The sequence below is a fragment of the Fukomys damarensis genome, unplaced genomic scaffold (genome assembly GCF_012274545.1).
Source record: "Fukomys damarensis isolate Sample0158 unplaced genomic scaffold, DMR_v1.0_HiC HiC_scaffold_19, whole genome shotgun sequence".
NCBI classification, from domain to species: domain Eukaryota; kingdom Metazoa; phylum Chordata; class Mammalia; order Rodentia; family Bathyergidae; genus Fukomys; species Fukomys damarensis.
In genome coordinates, this window is record NW_022900931.1 from 67,156,465 (window position 1) to 67,167,145 (window position 10,681).

The window sequence follows — 10,681 nt, forward strand, 5'->3', positions numbered from 1 at the left end:
CGCGCCTACCGAGGCCTGCGCCTTCTGTGTCACCTTAGCCTGGGCTCCGAGGCGGCAGAAGCCGGGACGGAGGTCCTGGTCCCGGCACCGCGAGAACCGCCCGCCCCGGGCCTCGGGAGGACGGGTGTCTCGGGCTCCCCCTCGTGTCCACGGCGGGGATTCTCCTCGCTGTGGAATTTCTTTTGCCTGACACATTCATTTTTCTTATTCAGGAAAATTTATTGATCTTCTGCAGTGTACTAAATAAACACTGTCAGAGGCCCTTGAGCCCTGTCCGCACACAGAAGGAACAACAACCTCTGGCCTGATAATCTGGTGTCCGCTGTCCCTCTTCACAGTCCCGCTGTCTACCCTGTCCAGTCCGCCACCGTGGAAGACGCACCTGGGAAGTCCCAGAAAGCGAAAGTCTTAGCCACCCCCTCGCCTTCTCTGAGGCCGTGGTTCCTTGCTCTTGCTCCAGCCCTGCATCTGGGTGACCCCTGGATACCTGTCCTAGAAGTCTCACAAAGCTCCTCACGTTCACAGTTTGGGGAACGATGACCCCAGACTTGTGCAGTGCTCAACTGATGCAGCTGTACATGGGGCTCCTGACATGTTTCCTCCCACTTTCCACTGAGTTCCTGCTGGCTCTTGCATTTCCTCGGGTGATTCAATGTCTTAACTGCTCCTCTCCTCCCTGCACACCGTCAGCTCTTTAAGGATAAACCAGGAACTGAGTCCTATGTCCTTGGTGAGTGGGAGAGTGGCTGACTCACCGGAGGCTGCAGTGCCCTCCTCCCGATAAATGGCTAAACTCCCCAGCCATTGCAGCCAGGTTCTGTTCAAGGCCAGAGCCCTGTGACAGGGCTCTGGGGTTTGGCAGAGTCTCTGGGATCTGGGAGGAGTCGTGGTGCAGTCTTGGGGACCAGCTGGCAACTGTGCAGCGAGCTCCCAGCCCTGGCTGGGTAATTACAGTCCTGGGTAATTACCAAGCAGCAGTAATAAAAGGGTCCCAGACAGCACGAGGCCGTGCCTGACACACTTCTGACTGCCACCCCCAAAGAAGAGGGGGTCCTGGTGCCCAGAAGATCTCCAAGAGCGACACAGACCACGCCCCAAACCCAGACCAGTCCAGGTATCCAGAGCGCTGAGAGCCAGAAATGATTTCCCTCTGCACACTTTCTGAGAACAGTTTTACAGTTTAGAGCCAAATAAGGAGGACGGATGAAGACTTCGTGTGTGCTCAGCCCCCACAACCCACAGCCTCCACCCGCCAGTGTCCCCACCAGAGAGCGAGTTGTCACAGACAGTGAGCACCAGGCCTGTCCTGGGCTTGCACACTCTGCGGGTGTGCATTTACGTGTCCCACCGTGTGTCCACCTCCCCAGTGCCATGGTGTCCCTTCCTCGAGGCCCCACCTGCCCGGACCCTGGGAACCCTGCTCCACTTTCCGAGCTGGTCCTTCCCAGTGTCGGGGGTGCGGCCTGCTCAGACCACTTCCCTCAGTGACTGCTCCTGTATCCCTCGAGTCTCTCCGCAGCCCTGAGCGATGTCCCTAGCCGGAAGCACCAGAGTTCCCGTGCCCAGTCTTCGAGTCTCAAAACCCCTGATCTCCAGGAATCGGCAGGTTGGAGACTCCGTGTCTCAGCAGGGCTCCCTGTGGATCCTCCCACCCCTCCGCCCCTTCCTCCACCTCCACGCTAGATCCTGTGCTCAGCTCCCCAAGGCCCAGCTCTGGGCAAACTGTGCTGGTGGAGCATGGGCCGTGGGGCGGGATGGGCAGGACCCGCGAGGAGCCCACGCCAGGCGTGACTCCGGGACACGCCGGACTCCCCCGTGGGAGGGAATTAAAGCTGACGCAGGAGCTGTAACTGCCCCATGGGGACAGTGTCTCAGCCTCCCTTTCAGACCTGACATAACTGCTGGAACCTGGCGGTGCTTCTGTTAAAATTCCTGTCCACGCTCCCACGACCCCTCTCCTGGGAACGGAACTATAGGGAAACAACAGCCTGTACCCCATTCACGATGGTGCGGAGTGGGATCAGCCAGGTGTCAGGCCTCGGGGGGCCTAAAGGAAAGAGTGGGTGGCTGGGATTTCCTTTGGGGCACAGAGGGACCCTAGACCGGTCGTGCCAATGGCTGCACAGCCACGGGAACACGCAGAGGACATGGGAGGGCGCAGTGAGGAGTGGGCTGTGCATGTGCGAAGGGCTTCTCAAGACAGCAAGCCAGGCGTGGTGCTGGGGCCGAGGCCCGGGCTGCCCGGGGTGGCTGCAGCCAGAGGACAGCTTGGGCCCACGTATCCGAGAGCCCAGTCTGGAAAACAGTGAGACCCTGCCTCCAAATACATCTGCTTTTAAAAATGGGGGCACATCCAAAGAAGGACAAGGACAGCAAGGACACCAAGAAAGTAAAAACCAGAAGTCATCGGAACATCAAAGATATTTAGCAAATAAATTTAAGGGAGAGAACTATATGACATTTTAGGCATAAGTTCTAGTTTAAGCTTCACCATCGATGTAAAAGTGAACTCTGTAAATAATCATATCGTTGTATTTAAGGGAAGAAAGCCTAGAATCTGTCAGCTTTGCATCTTGGTGATAACCACCATCTTGCCCATTCCAAAGCCTTCCCTGTCAAGTCCCGGACAGGTGAGCGCCCAGTGCCAGGCACCGAGGCCCGGGCTGTTTCCTCACTGACCTCAGCTGTGTTAAAAGCCTTTGAGAGGCGCCCATCCATACCTGTGTCTAGCGTGACACGTCAGCCCCTTCCTCTGGTCTCCTCATCTAGGGATCCTGTGCTGCTGCCGGCCAAGTTGGGCTTCTGTCCCTTCTGTCCATTAAATGATTAATAAACTGCATAACTTCAAAACAAATGGGAAAGCAGGCCTCCAAGAAGGAACGGCACACAGAAGGGGGGGCAGGGACAAAGCTGTGTCCAGGCCAGGGGGCAGCCGGGTGTAAAGGTCTGCTGGCCCCCAGCAGCTCTGCCTCGGCCTCCCCCAGAGAACTGGGAGCAGATGCCTGGCAGAGCCCAGTACCTGAGCCTGCTGCCTTGCAAGAGGGCACAGCCAGGACCCTGGCTCCCACCCAAGGAGGCAAGACCAGGCCTCCACTGACTCGTGAGCTTCTCCCCAGACAGGAAGCAAGTTCCTGTGTGCGCAGCCCCTGCTGCCACCCGAGGGGAGCCCTTAAATAAAGCCTCCCGCCCACCCTTTGTGCCAGGTGCCTGGAGATTTTTCCTGTGACTAAAGGAGACTGCCGAGCCTGTGGGTGAGAAGTTGTCACAGGCTGAGCTCTCCTTCCATATCTGTTATGCAACTTCTCAGATGCGAAGCTGAGTCCAAGAAGCCTCACAGGACTCTGCCTGCCTGGATTCTGCCCAATGCCAGCCTCACCCTGCTGTTATCACCGTCGCAGCCCCTCTCCCTGTCCACCAACCCACTCTGAGTGTGTGGGCTGCATTTGCAAGTTGCAGGCACCAGCATGCTCCGCCCTGAGCACTTCAGCAGTTTTTCCTAGAGTTCTTTTCTTTTTCCTTAGATCTGCATCTCACGAGATACACACATCTGAGACAAGTATATGGCTCTGGTCCTGGATAAAGATCTCAGGTATGGCTTCCTCCTTAAAACCTGGCCTTCTCCTGGAGGGACAGCCACTCCTCTGACTTTTGCCAAGTGCAGATTGACTTTGACTGCTCTGGCACTTCCTGCAACGGAACCCTGAACTCTCAGGAGTGTGAACCCTCCTGTGTGGCTCCCCTGTGGCGGGCGATGTGACGCATCTGTCCCTCCTGTCCGAAGGCACCTGGGCTGCCCTCTGCCTGGGATGCTGGGGCAGAGCGACCGTGCACACCCTGACACCAGACCGTGTGTGAGAACTGTTTCTCCTGGGTCCGTGCCATTAGGGAATTGCTGGGTCTCGGGGGAGATCTGTTTTTATTCTTATTACTGCCTGTTGCACACTGTTTGCACACTGATCACATCCCTGCAGGGAGTGGCACATGGGTGGGACACAATTCAGTTCTTTTTTAATCCCCTTCCCCTCTCCTCCCACCCTGCTCCCTCTGTCTCTTGGCCCCTTCGCATTTGAGAAAGATGTTTCCCCTCTTTTCTATTATCTTTGACTTTTCTCTTTATTTATAGTTTGGGTTTCTATCTAAGAGAAACCACGTAATGTTTACACTTGAGTGTCTAATTTATTTCACTTAGCATTATAGTCCCAAGGTGCATCGACTTTCCTACAAATGACTCAAGTTTATCTTTCTTTGTGGCAGAGTAGTAGTCCAGTCTGTATAAACACTACAGGTCCCTCATCCATCCACCTGTTGATGGGCACATAGGCTGCTTCCAAGATTGAGTTATTATAATTTATGCTACAATTGGCCAATAAAGACATGAGGAATTGCTCAACATCTTGGGCCACGAAAGAAATGCACATTAAACCAACATTGAGATTCCATCTCACTCCAGAAAGAACAGACACCACTGAGAAGCCAAGCAATAGCAAATGTAGGTGAGGCTGCAGAGGAAAAGGAACCTCTCTACATTGTACAACCACTATGGTTGTTTTTAACAGTCTTTCAGCTCTTTGTGAGGCAGGCACTGTGCCACTGAGCTAAATCCCTGGCCCATTTCAGCTCTTTGTGGAGCTGGGAGTTTCAGGGCTTGGCTGTGCAACCTGTTCTCCAACCCCAGCTATGCTGACGATTGGCTGTGTGACCTGGGCCACATTTCTCAGTGTCTCTGAACCTCAGCCCTAGGATGTCAGGGACAGAGTCTCACTCACAGGGTGACCGTAGAGCCTCCAGCTCTCCAGCATGCAGAGAGCAACTTCGCCCTCTTCCATCTCTGACACCATAGGCAGCTGTTGGAAGGCTTGTGTGTCCAATTCGAAAAACTGTCTAGTAAATCCTTTGTATAAAAACAGAATCACCAGGTGGGGTGGCGCACACCTATACTCCCAGGACTTGGGAGACTGAGGCAGGAGGGTCGCTGTGAGTTCGAGACCAGCCTGGGCTACAGAGTGAGTTCCAGGTCAGTCTCAACTACATAGTGAGACCTTGTCTCAAAACAACAACAACAACAACAACAACAAAACATAGAATCAGTTCCTCAAGTGAACACCAACTGTCTTAGTTAGTTTTTCATTGCTGAGACAAAATACCCAACATCCATAAGGTAAAGAAGGAAAGATTTATTTAGGCTTACAGTTTGCAGAGATTTCAGTTCATAGTCATCTGGCTTCAAGGCAGGGTGGATGGCAGAGGAGAAACAGTCCATGGCAGAGCAGGCAGGAGGCAGCAAAGCAGTGAGCAGCAGCCTCTTTCCTTTTTATCCCACCCAGGCTATAAGACATCTGGGTGGTGCCATGCATATACAGAGGGGGGCTTCTGTCTCCAGTAAATCCATTCAGCCACACCTACAGCTCTGCTAAGTGAAATCAGTGGCCTAATGTAGTGCCACATACCCTTAACCCCAGTATCACACACCCTAGATCCATCCAGCTCCACAAAGCCCCACATACGCGCGTGTGAAGCTTTGGGGGCCATCTAGAATAAGCTATAATGCTGACACTCCGTATCATGCAGTCGTGCCAAGCCTTCAACAGAGAGAAGATTAGACACATGCTCAGCATGAATGAACCTTGAGGACGTCAGGCAGAGTGAGAGAAGCCAGCCTCGATACTGTAGGACTCTGGGTTGATGGGGTCCACGCAGTGCTCAAGCTCACAGAGGCGGAGAGTGGTGGGTAGGAGAGAGCAGTGGGCAGGAAGAGCTGGGGAGGTAGCGGGTGTGAGGAGCTATTGGATGGATACAGTGATTAAGCTTGAAAATGGATGACGTCCGGGAGGTGGACGGTGGTGACGGCTGCACAGCAATGTGAATGGACCCGGCGGCTCTGAGCTGTGTGCTCAGAAGCCTTTAGAATGCTGAAGTCTATGTCGGCCAAGGCCCGACTCCAAGGGGCTGGCACTGCTCTCCCCGGGGCCTGAGGCAGCTGCAGGCATAGGACAATCTGGAGATTTCTAGCCGTGCTGCGGGGGTCTAGAAGTGGTGTAAACACTGGCGATCGCCTTTCCTGCAAACCCTCAAAATCACCTCAGTTGCTCTTCTCTGGGTGTTCTCTGCCTTAAAGGGAGAAGAGGCCAGATGGGGACATTTTGGGCTAACGCACGTGGGTCACTGGCTTTTAGAAGGGACTTACAAAGTGATTAAAGTGCGTGCACTCGGAGCCGGGCTGGGATCTGACCCCAGACATTAGGTATAAAGGGACCATACAGAGTGAGGGCGGAGATGCCAACTTTAGCACCCCCGGGATCCACAGGCCCGGCCTCAGGACTGTGCCACGGCCCACGTGCCGGTGACCGACATTGACGCACCGTCCATGCACAGCCCCGTGTGAGGCAGACAGGTGCCGACGCCTCCGCCGGAGAATGAGCCACATTGCGTGTCACCAAGCCGGCGGGAGGCAGCGCGTGGTCTGAGCCCAGGCTGCCCGTCTCCCCGTAGGCACTGCATGTGCAGTCACCCCCAGGGGGTGCGGGAGGGCCCTGCTCCAGCTCCATCGCTCCTCCCTGTCCCCAGCTGTGGCTGTGTGCTTCTCTCTGTGCAGGTCTCCCAGTGTCTGCACTGAACGGCTCTGCTCAGGGAGCACTGAAGCCAGAGCCACAGAAAGTGTGAGAGGGAAGAAGACAGCCCTGGACTAGACGTTAACATCCCACCCGCTCAGGGCGCTCAGGTCCCAGTGGGGCGCGGCGTTGTGCACCTGTCACGCTGTAGGTGAAAGGGCTCAGTTTGTCTCTCCTACTGGTGCGGAAGCACCCGCGGCGTCAGAGCCCACACGTGTCTCCGCCATGCTGCTCTCAGCCTCTCCGTGGGTGAGCAGTGCTCACGGCTGTCCACGGCGTCTCCTCCCGGGGCTTAGGTACTGCGGGGCTGCCCTCCTCCTGGCCCTCTCCGCTCACTCAGCCCCCCGCTGCCACCTCTCCCTTCCTGCCCAGGGCTCTGACTTGCTCTTCCTCCCTCTGATGCTGTCCCGCCCCGCCTCTCCTGCCGGTGCCAGTGTCCATCGCTTCCCAGAAGTCCCTGTCCTCACCAGGCCAAATAAACACACGGGTCCCTGTTACGTTTCCGTGGGGCAGGTCCACCACGGCCCTCTCCAGTGTGTGGTCAGAGGGCAGTGCCATGTGTCAGGTCCCCAACCACTACAGAAAGTCCACATCAGTCGATCAAGGAAGGGAAAAGCCACCTGAGTCACGACGGGCTCACACACCCGTGTTACACCCCCCAAACACACAGTCTCAGTCCAATCACAAGAAACATCCTGAAAACCAACTGAGGAAGGCTCTGTGAAAAGTCTGCCCTGTGCTTCAAAAGTGTCGGGGTCACAAAACACAAGACAAATGGAGGAAACGCCCCCGCCCAGAGGAGACTTAGGGGACATGTCCCCACAGTGACTGTGGGATCCTGGGCCAGAGAAATAACAACAGTGGAAAAATCAGAGAATTCACACACAGTTTTGTGAAATATGGGTTTCTCAGTTCCGGCCAACATACTGTGCTTGTGTGAGATGCCAGCCCCTGGAAAGCCAGTGTGGGAACTCCCTTGCCATCATTTTTTTTTTCTTTTTTTGAGACAGGGTCTCACTATGTAGTTGAGACTGACCCGGAACTCACTATGTAGCCCAGGCTGGTCTCAAACTCACAGCGATCTTCCTGCCTCAGCCTCCTGAGTGCTGGAATTACAGGCATGCGCCACCATGCCCGGCTCCCTTGCGATCTTTGCAACTCTTGTGTGATTCTAAAACTACTTCAGAATCAGAAGGCCAAAGTAAAAAAAGCAAAAAGTACAAACAGAAACAAGCCCCAGCACTCCACTTCTGGGCTTGTACCTGAAATAGTGGAAGGCAGGGTCTGAGAGGTGTTTGCACGCCCATGTTCACAGCAGCACCGTTCACAAGAGCCACGCCACCCACACTCAAGAACGGGAGGCGAGCGTCTCACGTGTCCTCAGTGGATCCTGAGCCGCAGGTCTTGTGTGGTCTTCATGCCTCGGGCCACGTCTTGGTGGTTCACACCTCAGGGCCTCGTTGTCCAGGACGGGCCTGGCCCGCTCAGGCCTGGTCGGCGCTTAAAGACAGAGCCCAACTCACTGGGGACCGTGGTGCCCTTACCCTGAGCTGCACCCGCCCTTCCTCCCTGAGGGTCACTCCTGGCTCACAGCCTCTGGGGGCAGCTGATGCCCAGAGGCCTGAAGTTATTTGCGGTGCTGACCCATGCCTCACACAATTCCCACCTGCAAAGCCTCCTGCCCGCCCTTCCCGGGCCCCTCTTCCTCCTGACCAACGCAGTGCCTCCGCACACGTCCCTGCATGCTGGATGCTTCCTCTCTTTCCAACAGCACCAACTCCTGGTCTGTTGGCTTAGCCATTGTCTACCTTAAAAACGTCTTGTGCCTCACAATGGTGTGCTGGGGACTGCGGCCGTCCAGGACTAGTGAGTGAGAGCATTGCTGCAGTTGGGTGACTTGGGGGAGACCCAGGTGAGCACCGCACAGGGAGTGCAGGGCAGCTGTGGGCGAGGGCCCGGGAGTTCTGCTGTTCCCACCAGCCCCAAGCCCTCTCTCCCTAGCGTCCCGCCTATAGCCGGGGCAGCACTCCTGCCCACCAGGCAGTTTGTGGACCTTCCGGACGCTCCTGCAGGGGGCAGGACGGAGAGTCACAGGCTTGGCAGGGTCCCTCATCATCTCTGCAACCTCCCAGCTCTGGTGTCCTCAGGAGGCTGCGTCTAAGGAGGAGTTTGAGCATAACCCTGGCTCATCCCGGATGAATGAAAGCCCACCCTTCGCTTGTCTGCTCGGACGCCCCCGCGTGGACGGAGACTCGCTCCCCAGCTCCCCACGCGTCTTCTCTAAGTAGCAGCCACCCCCGACACCACACACGCAGCGATGCTATTGTTTCTTCCGCTGACAGTGCAGGCCCCACTTACCACTCCTTTGCGTATTCTCTGCCTCCCCCACTCCAGGAACAACGTCCATCCGCTGCACGGATGGGAGACTTATTCCTCATCTCCACCGCCCAGAACAGGACGCGGTGCCTGGGACGTGATGGGCACTCAGGTGAACAGTGTCTGTGAGGCTACTCGGCTCACCGAGCCACCCGACTGCGTCTGTTGCCAGCTGATGTCACGGAGCACCGAGCCCCCGGTGACTGCTCCGGTGCCCTCACAACTCCTGCCTCTGCCTCACAGGCCCCCAGCGGTGGAGCTGCGGGGAGCCCACGAGAGTCTCGCACCCAGGATGCGCCCGCCTCTGCTAGGGCAGCTGGCCGAGAGGCTCTCCTGTGGGAGGCAGCGCGGGGGCCTCTGCCAGCGTCCCCCACACCTCGGCTGCTCCTTCTCAGCTCTGCTGTGGGCCTCTCCCTCCGCCTGCCACTCACCAGGGCTCACAGACCAGCCAGCTCTAGTCCACCCACCGGCAGATCTTATTTGGCCCACACAGTGCTTTTTTGCGTTTGAATTAGTTTTAACATTTAAATGCTGAGGGATTTTGTGTTTAAAAATACCCGGATTTATGCCTTCTCTTGGAGATTTGGAACATCTGGCAATGCAAGGTCCCTCTCCCCATATGGCAGGCACTGTCTGCAGCTAAATAAGCACCAGCCACATGGTCTGAGCGTCTCCTGGGGTTCGCAGCTGCCCCCACCCCACATTAACACCTGTGGAGCTTCAGATGGTTCCGAGCGGTGTTCATCTGCGGACCCCAGGAACACCAGAGGGCTACCGTGGAGTAACCACTTGTCTTTCCGGGAGGCACAGACGGGGCAATGGCAGGGAAAGGTAGAGCCAGCAGCCTGACCGGTGTGGGCTGGAGCCAGGCTCTAGAGGCTCAGCCACACACGGGAAAGACGACAGGCAGAGGCGAGAGAGAGGGCCAAGTGCAGGGGTCGAGGAGAGGGGCAGGGCTCACGAGTTCACCGAGGGCAGCGGGAGTGGCGGGCGTGCGCCCCAACAGGGTGCGAAACTGCCTCTCGCCGTGAGTTGGAAAGCCACCACCCTGGACCTTCCTGCCCCCAGGTGGTGGGTACAGGGCAGATGGTGCGCAAGCTTGGGCCAGGAGGGCTAACTCATCCACCAGCAGCGGGGAGCCACTGAGGGCGCTTGAGCTGCAGTCTCCTCCAGCATCTCAGGCGCTTCCTGTTCCCGTGCACTCGGGCCCTCACATCGGGGCTCTGGAAGCTCAGGAGACATCGTCTGTGGGCACGATGGGGACACTGTTCAGACCGGAGCCTTGGAACAGGCTGACCCTGCCTTCCCCACCCACTTTGGAGCAACGCTTAGCAGTGACAAAGTTCATTCCCCTTGTTTGACAGATGGGGAAACAAAGACTCCAAGTTTGGGGATCCCTGGCCTGGGGTCACAGAGGACAGCTCCCGCTGCACATCTCAGGTTGTTCTCCACTTCTCCACCTGCTTGGGGCTGCTGAAGGACACAACGCCAGCCAGCCCTAAAGGTGCTGGACAAGATCTGAGGCAGGGATGATGAGTGTGGCTCTGTGTGTGTACTGGGAAGCACCTTCACTCTTTCGGGTCTCCCTCATCATCACCACCACCATCACCACCATCACCACCACCACCATCACCACCATCACCATCACCACCATCATCACCACCATCACCACCACCACCATCACCACCACCACCACC

The 10,681-nt window shown here is 56.6% G+C and overlaps 2 long non-coding RNA genes across 3 annotated transcripts in view; both read right to left on the bottom strand.

Annotated features, from left to right (window-relative positions):
• The window catches only part of LOC104857188, a 1,755-nt gene extending 1,079 nt beyond the window's left edge, over positions 1–676 (bottom strand). Inside the window, exons 1-2 of one of the 2 annotated variants that reach the window (XR_004518069.1) lie at positions 488–676; positions 10–382 (exon numbers count right to left, since the gene is read on the bottom strand). This is a non-coding gene — a long non-coding RNA (uncharacterized LOC104857188). Of the gene's footprint in view, positions 1–9 lie in introns of both variants that reach the window. The other variant, XR_778811.3, reaches the window with a different exon arrangement.
• A 4,613-nt stretch (positions 677–5,289) lies between these two features.
• On the bottom strand, positions 5,290–10,586 carry LOC104857187. The gene is made up of 3 exons (XR_778810.2): positions 8,967–10,586; positions 7,871–8,765; positions 5,290–6,108 (listed from the first exon to the last, which is right to left on the bottom strand). It is a non-coding gene; the product is annotated as an uncharacterized LOC104857187 (long non-coding RNA).
• Positions 10,587–10,681: the final 95 nt, after the last annotated feature.